Consider the following 13,783-nt stretch of genomic DNA (forward strand, 5'->3'; position numbering starts at 1 on the left):
TGGCAGATGAAGTCACCCTGTTCACACGGCGTGGTGATGGACCTGGATAGAGCATCCGTGATGATTAGCTCCTTACCCGGTGTGTAGACGAGTTCAAAGTCATATCGGCGGAGACGAAGAAGAATGCGCTGTAGCCGAGGCGTCATGTCATTTAAATCCTTCTGGATTATGTGGACTAAAGGCCTATGGTCTGTTTCCACCGTGTACTTCGGCAGGCCATATATGTAGTCATGAAACTTGACTATTCCTGTCAGGAGACCCAAGAACTCCTTCTCGATCTGGGCATACCGTTGCTCGGTCGGCGTCATGGCCCTGGAGGCATATGCCACTGGAGCCCAGGATGTGGAGTCATCTTGCTGGAGGGGCACCGCCCCAATGTCATCCTGGCTAGCGTTGGTAGATAGCTTGGTGTCCCTGGTTGGGTCAAAGAATGCCAGTACTGGGGCTGTGATGAGCTTTGCCTTTAGCTTGAGCCACTCCTTTTCATGTGCGGGCAGCCACTAGAACACTGTTGACTTCTTTACGAGATGCCGGAGGGCCGTGGTGTGGGCTGCCGAATTGGAAATGAATTTCCTGAGAAAATTTACCATCCCGAGGAATCGGAGTACGCCTTCTGAACCTCCGGGGTCTTCATGGCGTTGATCGCCAGCACCTTGTCGGTGTCAGGTTGCACACCGTGCTGTGAAATGTGGTCACCCAGGAACTTGATAGTGGATTGACCAAATGAGCATTTGGCCCTGTTGAGCTGGAGGCCATTTTCATGAATCCGCTGGAAGACCTGTCTGAGGCGGGCAATGTGATCCTCGGGCATTGTGGACCAGATGATTACGTTGTCCACATATACTCACACCCCCTCGATGCCCTCCATCATTTGCTCCATGATGCAAAATACTTCGGAAGCTGATATGACACCGAAGGGCATGCGGTTGTAGCAATAGCGGCCGAACGGAGTGTTGAACGTGCACAGCTTCCGACTGGACGTGTCCAGCTGTATTAGCCAGAAACCCCAGGAGGCGTCCAGCTTGGTGAAGAATCTGGCATGAGCCATCTCACTGGTCAACTCTTCACGCTTCGGGATCAGGTAGTGCTCTCGCATGATGTTGCGGTTCAGGTCTTTGGGATCAATGCAAATGTGGAGTTCACCAGAGGGTTTTTTGACGCATACCATGGAGCTAACCCAGTCTGTTGGTTCCATGACCTTTGAGATGATGCCCTAGTCTTGGAGGTCTTGTTGCTTTTTCAGGCGATTCTTGGAGGAGCCGGCATCCGGCGTGGTGCATGGATCACTGGGGCGGTGTTCGGCTTTAGCAGAATTTTGTAGCAATATGGGAGCGTGCCTGTTCCATCAGACACGTTGTGGTATTGTGTGAGAATATTGTCTATCTCGGCCTGGAGATTCACATCGGGCGAGGCAGTCGCTAGTGTCGAGGACACGGTGTGGACTCGCTGGACCAGATTCAGGAGCTTGCAGGCGCGAGCAGCGAGCAGGGTCGCCCTGTCAGGTCGAACGATCTCGAATCGTAAAGTTGCCTTGAATTCCTTGTGAGATACCCCAGCCAACACAATCCAGTGGCAGCTATGGCATTGCCATTGTAGTCAAGGAGTTGGCATGTTGGTGGAAGAATGCTGGGTCGGTCACGGATGTTGTCGAGATCTGGCTGCGATATGAGGTTCGCAGTCGTGTCTGTGTACAGTTTAAATCGGATGCAAGCCTGTTTGACTGTGAGGATAGCACACTACTCATCGTCGGGATCCACACTGAGGATCTGGCACCGCTGGCTGATAATCGGTGGAGCGGACCTGCAGGAGGCCGCGTAATGGCCAGGCTTCCCACACTGTCCTTTGGCTGGACATTGCCGCTTTAAATGGGCGGAGCCACAATTCGGACACGTCATAAAGCTGATGTCAGTACGTTCCGTGCGCCAACGTGCATGCGCAATGCGGTCGGCCGACGTACGCACCTGCGCATTAGGGTTTTCGGCCTCGTCGTCCACCCGGTCGTGGTGCGCATGCGTAGGGACCCAGGAAAAGCGCGTGAAATGGCCACTCTCCTCAATACTTAGGCCTTGCGTTTTTTCAATGGCCTGCACTCGTTCTGCCTCGTGGAAAGCTAGTTTTGCAGTTTCTGCTGCCCTGATGTGGGAGTAACGATTCCTGGCATGCTCACGGACTGTGCACGTCTCAATAGTCACGGAGAGGGTTAGCTGTTTGATTTTGAGGAGCTGCTGCTGCAGGGAATCAGAGTGGACCCCGAAAACGATCTGATCCCGGATCATGGAATCAGCCATAGAGCCATAATTACATGACTACGCCAGGATGCGGGGCTGGGTCAGGAAGGACTGAAAAGGTTCATCCTTACCCTGAAGTCTCTGTTGGAATATGTACCGTTCAAAGCTCTCATTCACTTCAATGTCACAGTGGAAGTCGAATTTTAGCAGGGCTGTTTTGAACTTCGTCTTGTCTTCGCCATCGGCAAATGTAAGTGAGTTGTAGATGTGGATGGCGTGATCCCCTGCGGTCGAGAGAAATAGCGCGATCTTCCTTTAATCCGATGCTGCCTCAAGGTCTGAGGCCTCGATAGACAGGAGGAACTTTTGCTTGAAGATCTTCCAATTGGTGGCGAGGTTGCCGGAGATGCGGAGCTGCGGAGGAGGCTGGATGTTTTCCAGGTCGCTGGATGGCCGCTTACTGGTCGTTGCGGATTCACTCGAAGTAGGTTTGGCAGGATTAATGGCACTCTGGTACCATGATGTGTTAGGCAGGTTGATTCGACGTTGACTGCAACTGGATGCAGGGAAGCTAGAAATAAATATCTGACACCGGAGATGATCCAACATGGTTTTATTTAACTATGAACAGGTTCAGCTGACGACTTCTTACTGGTTCGACCAGACCTACTAGCTACCACATGGCAATAATGTCCACTGACTTGTGCTCTCTGACTGTCTCAGTATCTGGGTCCCGAAAAGAGCGGGATTCTTAATGCCCTGTGGGCTTTATAGTGGTGGTATCTTGTCTGGTGATTGGTTGTTTTGTGTTGTGTGTTCATTGGTCATCCCATGTGTCAATCACTGCCTGTGTGCATCTCATTATATACATGAATGGATACTATGACAGATCCTGTCTCAAAGAATTCTCTCCAGTAATTTCCCTACCACTAACGTAAGGCTCACCAGCCTGTAGTTCCCTGGATTATCCTTGCTAACCTTCTTAAACAAAGGAACAACATTGGCTATTCTCCACTCCTCCGGGATATCACCTTAAGATAAGTGAGGATCCAAAGATTTCCGTCAAGGCCTCAGCAATTTCCTCTCTAGCCTCCTTCAGTATTCTGGGGTAGATCTCATCAGGCCCTGGGCACTTATCTACCTTAATATTTTTCAAAACACCCAACACCTTGTCTTTTTGGATTTCAATGTGACCCAGGCTATCTACACACTCTTTCCACACTCAACATCCACCAATTCCTTCTCTGGTGAATACTGATGCAAAGTATTAATTTAGTGTCCCACTCATTTCCTCTGGCTCCACACATAGATTCCCTTGCCTATCCTTCAGTGGGCCAACCCTTTCACTGGCTCCCCTATTGCTTTTTATGTACATGTAGAAAGCCTTGGGATTTTCCTTCACCCTATTTGCCAATGACTTTTCGTGACCCCATCTAGCCCTCCTGACTCCTTGCTTAAGTTCCTTCCTACGCAAGTAGGGGCTGGAATACTCCAGTCGTTACAATTCACTTTTCCCACCCGCAGTACACTCACACCCCTGGGGTTCCCGGCAGAGTATGGTGGTTACAATGGGAAATTCCATCAATATGCAGTGGGAAAATAGAATCCTGCCACCTGAGAATGGTGCGGCGGTTTCCTCCCACAGTCCAAAGGTGTGCAGGTTAGGTGCATTGGCCATGCTAAATTGCCCTAAGTGTCTAAAAAGGTTAGGAGGGGTTATTGGAAGTGAGGGCTTAAGTGGGTTGGTGCAGACTCGATGGGCCGAATGGCCTCCTTCTGCACTGTATGTTCTATGTTCTATGAAACTCACGCAGACATAGGGAGAACATGCAGACTCTGCACAGACAGTGACCCAAGCCTGGAATTGAACCTGGGACCCTGGAGCTGTGAAGCAACTGTGCTAACCACTGTGCTACCATGCTGCCCATGCTGGCATATATAAATGATTGGTTAGCTAACAGGAAGCAGTGAGTAGCGTTAAGGGGGTCTTAATCAGTTTGGTGGGCAGTAACCTGTGGAGTGCCACTGGGATCAGTGCTGGGACTGCAGTTCTTCACAATATATAATAATGATTTGGAGGAAGGAACAGAGTGTAGGGGATAGTTGCAGAATAAGGGTGTACTCATGTAAGATCGATTTGAGGAAGAATTTCTTCTCTCGGTGAATCTTTGGAGTTCTTTACCCCAGGAAGCTATGGAGGCCGAGTCCTTGAACATTGTCAAGGCTGAGACCGTTGGGATTTTAATCAGTAGGGGAATTAAGGGTTATGGAGAGAAGTCAGGAAAATTGACTTAGTGAGTGTCAGATCAGCCATGTCGGAGCAGGGAGGAAAAGTTGAATGGTCTATTCCTGTTCCCGTGTCTGATGGTCTTAATTATGATATTGCTGATTGCTGAAGGAGGCACTTTGTTTCGAGCCTGCATTGCAAATTTAGACTTGCGTTTTGCATAGCTTTACATTCAGGAGAGGATATTTCAATTCCTGACCTGTTCTCCTGGTGGACAAGGTTCCATATTTGGAACCCGGTTTGATAAAACGGTCTTCTACGACTCACATGTGTGGATTTACTCAAATGGAAACAGAAATGTATGCCTGACTTTCCTGCAAAACTGCATTCCGAAACATGGATAATATGGGTGCAAATCAATAAACAATCTAAAATATTGGAGAATTGTGGGCCTGTTAGGTTAATCACCTTGATCATTTATGATTATGTATTGAACCTCTCCTTGCATAATAATTGTTCTGCCTCCATAATCCAGAGCCTTCTAAATGAGTTTACTGAAACTTCACATGTTCTGAGATTTTCTTCAAATTACCACACAATTTTTGGGCATTTAATTATCTTTTAGCATATCTTCACAAACACACATTTTGTCCTTTGGGGAATAGTGGGGGTAGTGGTGGAAAGATTCCCGAGCTGATTATTGGCCTGTTGAACCAAGTTATGAGCACTCCTTCCAAGGCCAAGAAATTCTGACGTTGAACCTGAAGTGTTGGCTAGTGTAGACTTGAGAGATGAACAGACACTTCCAACACTGATGAAGGTTCAACTCAATTTTATTAACTATTTCTAACTAACTAACACATGATGACTGTGGGTCTAAATGATGCTTAAACTAGAGACCTAAGCCTTGTCCGAACCAGTTGATTCTCTCAGCCCGTGTTGTAAGTCTGTGCTGGGCTGAATGAGTTCCTGTTACACTCAGAGGCAGCACCCAGAATAAGTGAGAACCATGGTGCCCTCTGCCTTAATAGTGTGTGTATTCTAACTGGTGATTGGCTGCGTTGTTTGTAAATGTGATTGGTCCCTGTGTGTGTCCATCAGTGTGTGTCTGCACCATGATATATTGGTGTATATTATGACATCCTCCTTTTAGAACAAAAATGTTGATATAGGCATGTGATAATAAATAGTGTGGGTTTGTGGAGAATGTACCTAGCTACATGTGAGATGCGAAGACAGATGTACAAAGCTATATACAGGGAACAAGACTATTTACAGATGAAGGTGCCTGGTGCAGATGGCTACTATGAACTGCAACAACCAACAAATCTATTTACAAATCACTGGATAACGAATGCAACAATAAAGGATATAGGAAAAAAAAACATTTCAGAGAGTCCACATGTGCACAGAGTTCATAAGTTCAGTCTCTGAGGTGGGCGACGAACTCTGGTTGACCTCCTCAAGGGTGGGGCAATGGCTGGCGGCTCAGGAGCCGGGAGGGCTGCAGCACTGTCAGGGGCAGGCAGAGTAACCGGAGGCGCCACACAGTCCACGGCGGGATAAGTAGAAGAGCTGATCGGAGGATCCCGTGACGACCCTGGAACCAGGCGAAGAGCACGCCTGTTGCGGCGCCGAATGGATCCATCCGGGAAGCGGACCAGGAAGGAGTGGGGGGGCCACCTGCCTTAGAACGACAGCAGGAGCAGACCAGCCACCATCCGGGAGGTGGATGCGAACCTTGTCGTGTGGATGGATGCCGGGAAGGTCAGCAGCCCGTGAGTCGTAGCTAGATTTCTGCTGCAGTTGAGACATGTGCATGGGGTGGAGCACGTGGACATAATCGGGTTTGGGAGTGAGAATTGATGGCACCGTCGTTCTGAGGGTGCGGTTCATTAGCAGCTGAGCCTCCGACAGGCCGGTGGAGAGCGGGGCGGAGCAATAGGCTAGCAGAGCAAGATGGAAATCTGAGCCGGCATCGGCGGCCTTGCTGAGGAGCCGCTTAACGATGTGGACTCCCTTTTCCGCCTTCCCATTGGATTCGGGGTAAAGGGGACTGGACATAACGTGCTCGAAGTTGTAGTGTCGGGCGAAACCAGCTCATTCCTGGCTCACAAAACAGGAGCCATTGTCTGACATGATCGTCAGCGGAATGCCATGTCGGGCAAATGTCTCTTTACACTCCCTGATCACAGCCGAGGATGTGAGATCGTGCAGCCTGATGACCACCGGGTAACTGGAGAAGTAGTCGATGCTGATGACGTAGTCCCTGCCCGATGCATGGAACAAGTCGATGTCCACTTTGACAGCAATATGCGGCACATATACATGCATCATCCAAAGAATGGTTCCATTTTTCTGGACAAGAGACCATCACCGAGATACAAACTCACTTAAAACCCATCACGTAAACAGAGTTAGAATTAGGCCTCACATTGCTGGCCCTCTGCTATGAGATGAAATCCCATGTTCCAGATGCTCTAAAATATTACTGATATATGAATAAAGAGCAGGACTAGGTAATTCAGAGCCTCAAGTCCTGATCTGCCATTTAATCAGATCTGATAGTAACCACAAATCTGCATCTCACCTACTCCCGATAACATGAATTCACTCAGCTTTGCCTTAAAAATATTCAAAGACTCTGCTTCCACCAACTTTTCAGGAAGAGCGTTCCAAAGACCCACGACCCTCAGGGGCAAAAAAAATCACCTCATCTCCATTGTAAATGAGCGATCCCTTATTCTTAAACAGTGGCCCCTAGTTCTGAATTCTCTCGCAGAAGGAAATATCGGCTGGAGTTCTTTGGCCGTCGGGATTATCTTTTCCCGCTGGCACCACAACCCTTCCGCGGGTTTGCCAGTGGCATGGGGTGGCCTCAATGGAAAATCCCATTGACAAACGGTGGGAAGAGAGAATCCCGCCAACAGCGAATGGCACAGCCTGAGAAGCACTCGTCTGGGGGGGAGGCAGGAAAATCCCACCCATCCTCCCTATATCCACCCTCTCAAAACCCCTCAGAACTCCTGTGTTTCAATCAAGTCGCTTCTTACACTTCAAAACTCTAAATTCCAGTGGATATAAGCCTAACCTTTAGAGCTGCTTCTAGGGTGTCACTTGCATCCTCCATTGTGAAGACAGATGCAAAATACCTGTCCAATTCATCTGTCATCTCCTTGTTTTTCATTATCAGTTCTCCAGATTCATTTGGGCCAACGCTCACTTGGTTAACTCTTCTTTTTTTCAATATTTGTAAAACTCTCCTATCTGCTTTTATATTTCTGGCTAGCTTTCTGTCAGACTCTAATTTTTCCCTCTTTATTAATCTTTTCACCATCCTTTGTTGTTCCTTATATTCTGTCCGAACTGCCGTGACACCTATCTTTGCCTATTATATACTATTTCTTTAAGTTTGATATTATCTTTAATCTTTCTGGTTAACCATCGACGGTGGGTCCATCCATTGGACTTTTTGTTACTCGTTGGAATTTATCTATTGTGTGCATTCTGAAACATTCCCTTCAACGTTTACCACTGCATCTCTATGGACCCATCCCTTAACTGAATTTGACAATTCATTTAAGCCAGGTCAGCTTTCATGCCCTCATAATTGCCCTTATTTATGTTCAAAAGCATAGTCTCAGGCCCACTCCTCGTTCCATAGAATCCCTACAGTACAGAAGGAGGCCATTCAGCCCATTGTGTCTACACTGACCCTCTGAAAGAGCATCCTACCTCAGCCCACTCACCCACTGTTTCCCTGTAACACCATCTAACCTTTGGACATGGAGAGACAATTTAGAATGGCCAATCCACTTAGCCTGCACATCTTTGGACTGTGAGAGGAAACTGGAGCACCCGGAGGAATCCCAAGCAGACACAGGGAGAATGTGCAAACTTGACACCGATAGCGACCCAAGGTTGGAATTGAAACCGTGTCCCTGGCGCTGTCGGGCAGCAATGCTAACCACTGTGTCATCATGCCACTCTCCCTCAAACTGAATGTAAAATTCAATCCTATATTTGTTGCTACCTGGGGGTTCCTTCACTGTGAAATCATGAATTACTCTCATCTTGTTGCACAATATCAGGTCGAGAATAGCCTGCACACTGGTTAACTCCAGAACATGCTGTTCTGGGGAACTATCCCAAAAATATTCAATTAACTCCTCATCTAACCTATTTTTACCCATCTGAATTTTCCAGTCTATGCGTAGATTAAAATCTCCCACAAATATCGCCGTGCCGTTCTGACAAGCTCCAATTATTTCTTCCATTATGTTCCACCCGACCATACAATTACTGTTACTAACATAACTCTCATAAGTGACTTCTTGTCTTTACCATTTCTCATCTCAACGCAAACTGTTTACGCATCCTTGTTTCCTGAACTTTGGTCATCCCTCTCTATTGTTCTAATACCATCACTAATAAACAGAACCAGCCCATCTTTTCCTTGTTGCCTGTCCTTCCTCAATATCCTGTCCCCTTCAATATTCAGGTCCCAATCCATCTCCTCCTGCAGACATGTCTCTATAATGGCTATCAAATGGTACTTACTTATGTAACAGGACATCGACATGTGCTTATCGCAGTTGTGCTTCTTTTTAATGATTTTTTAAAAATGACACTGTCCTGTTTGCTTGCTGCTTTTATCTCTGCAATCACATTAATGTAAATCTTTATTGCGATGCTTGTTTTAGCTATGTGTTCAGATTTAGTTTTTAGATTAAATAGCGAGAGGTTGAACCACTGTTGGGAATATCCTGCAATGCTGCTCTCAGTTCATCTGTTTTGTTTCAAAAACTATGTGCATTCTGATACAGAGCTTTTGGTTTCAGTCTTTGATTCATTTATAACCTCTAGTATCACCGGTTGATTTACTATTAGGTTTGTACTTTTCTTGTATATATAGATACTTATTATATATATGTACTCTTATATATGTAGCATTTATTCTATATATATATATGAATATTAGATTCATATAAAACAGATTATATAGATGGATAATGGAAACTGCAGAGTTATATCTTGGAACAGTTCTATATATTATTCTTTTATGGGCAGCACGGTAGCACAGTGGGTAGCACTGTTGCTTCACAGCACCAGGGTCCCAGGTTCGATTTGCGTCTTGGGTCACTGTCTGTGCGGAGTCTGCACATTCTCCCCGTGTGTGCGTGGGTTTCCTCCATGTTCTCCAGTTTCCTCACACAAGTCCCGAATGACGTGCTTGTTAGGTGAATTGGACATTCTGAATTCCCCCTTAGTGTACTCGAACAGGCACCGGAATGTGGCGGCTCGGGGCTTTTCACAGTAACTTCATTGCGGTGTTAATGTAAGCCTACTTGTGTCAATGAATATTATTATTATTTTCCTTGACATTTTAGAGTTAGGTTTTCCATGGCCCCATTATCTGTTATTTTGTAGATCAATATTCAAATATTAAGTGGCATGAAATCATTAAACAAAGACATTTTAAATGGAACACACAAAATGGTGTTCTGGGGGGGGGGTTTACTTCAAATGTAATCTGCTTATTATTGTCATTGCTCACAGGATCAATTTAAGCATAATGTGTAGCAATAGGACATTGACGTGTGCTTATCTCAAATGTGTTTATTTTTAATGATTTTTTAAAAATGCGCTGTGGTTCTTGATTACTGTTTGCAGCTGCATTTATCTCTGCAATCATATTACTGTAAATCTCTAGCGCAATGCATTTTTAGTTGCGTGCTCAGATTTAATTTTTAGAATAATTTCAATTTACAATTCAACTTGCACATTGGATTCACAGATTTTGCGCATGATTAGCAGATTCACGGCAAATGTTTTTGGCAGTTTTATTTTGAACACGTGTGCATTTGATTTAAAGAATAAATAATGTGATCTTGTTAGTGACTTAGCCGTTTCCTTATTGTTGAGAGTGAGCACGAGTAATTATGCAGCATGTTTATTCTCAATTCTGTGTGGATTTTAGGGTTACCTGCAAATCAGGTTGTGGAGAGATTGACCCTCTGTTGGGGATCTTCTGCACTGCCACTCTAATGTGAGTGAAAGAGTCACTTTTTTTAGTGGTTCTTCCTCAAAGGTACAGCAGGAAGCAGAAACCCTTCCTACAAATGTGGTACCATTCCTGATCCTAGTAGCATTAGTCAGTTTGTCAACATTTTACTTTTGCCACTAAACTATGTACCTGTGGTGCAGAAATAAAGTGCTTAAGGCCAAGGAATAAATCATCAAGGAGATATTGTGAACTGTGGGAAGTTATATAACAGGAGGATTGACCTCTGCTCTTCCCTTCAATCCTTGATTTTGTTCTGATATATAATGAAACCGTGGTGGATTGAACCACATGTCCATTGTCTTGCAGTATCCTCTGATGGGGCTGGGCCAACGAGGATTGTACCCTCACCGCCGCACCCCCCCCCCCCCCCCCCCGCCCCTCTGCCATTCGCCACCCAAGAGAACACCTCGGAGGACAGCTCCGAGGAGAACAGCAGCAATGCGTCAAAGCTATCTTTTGTACCTTTCACCAGCGCAGAGACACACAGCCGGCTTCGGTGCACTATTCGGTAAGCAGTCTGGACAATGTTCTCCCTGAGCTGATGCAGATGATAGGACATAGCCGTACGATTCAGGGTGGCAACTGCAAGGCCGACTGGAGGCGTCCAAAGCCTTCGGTGCAGGAGATGGCACCGGCATTTCGTGGCACCCTGACCAACACTGCTAGCGTGGCGATCACTGGAAAGTCTGGAGCGTGACAACCACGCCTTAAGTGGTGGTGTCAAAGTTTACGTTCAGTCCATGATGACCATAGCTGAGGGTCTCAACATCATGTCCCTGTCATTGAGGAACGTAACCCAGATGCAGGTGGGCCTTCCTAAGGCACTCCACAATATGACCGAGTCACTGAGGATCATCACTAAGGGCATTGACAGCATGGTGCAGACCATGGGGAGCCTCCAGGACTGGGAGAGCCTGATGACTCAGAAGCTTTTGGAGCTCACATCAGCTGCCTCTCCATCCCATGTAGTCACCCAGGGCCGAATGGACACCCTCAGGGGGCAGATGTGCTGGAGCCCATCCCAGGTTGCCTTCTCCAAGAAGACTAAGGTGGCCTCAAGTTCCATCCTGCTCCCCCACCCAACAGCAAAGAATCTCAAGGGCAGTGGGCGGAACAGGATGGTGACACCTGTAACTCGGAAGGGCTCTATGGCTGCAGGCCCTTCAGAGGGTGTCCGCCAAGGGCATCAAGGCCATCGGGAATGGAAAGCAGCAGACTTCCTCCACCTCTGATATGCATCCTGGGGACACACCTAGATGTAGCTCTGGACCGCGGAGGATCAAGAAGATTGAGGAACACTGAGTGGGATAGATGAGTTCACTCTCTGTAGTTAGAGGGAATAGAAATCTGTTACATTCAAATTAAAGAATTTCACACCTGATACATGTAAAACCTCTCTCACTTTAGATTTTACCGCAGGCATGCCCCTGCTCCCCCTCCACCCCTGCGCCCCCTCGGCACAGTGGTCCAAGATCAAAAGCTCTCGATGCAGCCACCATCCTGAGAATGGATACGAGCAAGCATGCTGTCAGCAGAACAACAGGAGTCAGACTTAATCAAAACCTGAGGAACTCCAGCGCTTCCCTCATAGCAAGTGACCATCACTCTCCTGCCTTGTAGGGATCTGCTGACAGTGCCAGCCCAGGTCCATTGCCATGGAGTGATGTTGCATAGACCTTTGGAGGGGGGAACAGGGTTGTCGGGGTAGGTACGACAGGGTGGGTATTGAGTTGACTGACACAGCCTCGTCTCACGAGAATCTGAGGGCCTCCCTGGTCATCCCTGCAAGTTGGACCTCTGCCGCCACCTGTCCTCCACCATTCGGCTCCTCTTCCAGCTTGTTCTCCAGTGGCTCCTGGTTATCCTACCCCTGCTCAGACAAGGCTATGCCATTGCTATGCCAGATTATGGAGGGCACAGCAGGAGACTCTCTGGGGTGTGTACTATAGATCCTCGTCAATGTGCCAGGTGCGGAACCAAATTTTGATCAGCCTGATGCTTCGCTGATTGACAGCACGGGTGGCAACGTCGTCCTCATTTAATTGGCCTCCGCCTTTGTCTTAGGCCTCCACATTGGCCTCATCAGCCATGACCTCAGCTGGTAACCCTTGTCCCTCACCAGCGAACCCATCATTCTGGGGTGGTCCACAGATTCACCGGGGTTCTCTGACTACAGGATGTAGCTGTCATTCACACTGCCAGGATAGCGGGCAAACACATGCATGATCCTCAAGTGGTGGTCTCACACGATCTGAACATTCAGGAACTGGAACCCCTTCCTGCTAATATAGAGCATTCCCTGGTGCTCTGGTACTCACAGGGCAACATGCGTGCCATCAGCAGTCCCTTGGAGCTGCAGCTTCCCGCGATAGCGGAGAATCCTGTACCCTGGCATCTTGGTGGATCTGTTCCAGGTTGAAGGTGATATAGTCTGATGCCTGGACATACAGAGCATCTGTCACGTCCTGGATACACTTGTGAGCTGATGACTGCGATATGTCACACAGGACTTTGCTCAAGCCCTGGAGTAACCCGATGGTGGAGAAATCGAGCTGCAGCGACCTTCACAGCCACCAGGAGTGGGTGTATTCTTCCTGCACAGGTGTTGCACTGTCCCCTTGTTGAGACGAAGGGCTGTGCAGTAGCACAGTGGTTAGTACTGTTGCTTCACAGCGCCAGCGACCCTTTTCGATTGCTGGCTTGGGGTAACTGCCTGTGCGGAGTTTGCACTTTCTCCTTGTGTCTGCGTGGGTTTCCTCCGGGTGCTCTGTTTTACTCCCAAAGTCCAAAGATGTGCAGGGTAGGTGGACTGTCACGCTAAATTGATATGTAGTGTCCAAAAGGTTAGGTGGGGTTGCTGGGTTATGGGGATAGGGTGGAGGTGTCGGTTTAGGTAGGGTGCTATGTTGCTAGTTTAGGCTCAATGGGCCGAATGGCCTTCTTCTGCTCTGTAAATTCTATGAAATCTAAACATAGAATTTACAGTGCAGAAGGAGGCTATTCGGCCCATCGACTCTGCACCGGCTCTTGGAAACTGCATCCTACCCAAGTTCAACATCTCCACCCTATCCCCATAACCCAGTAACCCCACCCAACACTAAGGGTAATTTTGGACACTAAGGGCAATTTATCATGGCCAATCCACCTAACCTGCACATCTTTGAACTGTGGGAGGAAACCGGAGCACCCGGAGGAAACCCACGCACCCACGGGGAGGATGTACAGACTCCGCACAGACAGTGACCCTAGCCGGAATCGAAC

The sequence above is a fragment of the Scyliorhinus canicula genome, chromosome 16, assembly GCF_902713615.1.
Source record: "Scyliorhinus canicula chromosome 16, sScyCan1.1, whole genome shotgun sequence".
NCBI classification, from domain to species: domain Eukaryota; kingdom Metazoa; phylum Chordata; class Chondrichthyes; order Carcharhiniformes; family Scyliorhinidae; genus Scyliorhinus; species Scyliorhinus canicula.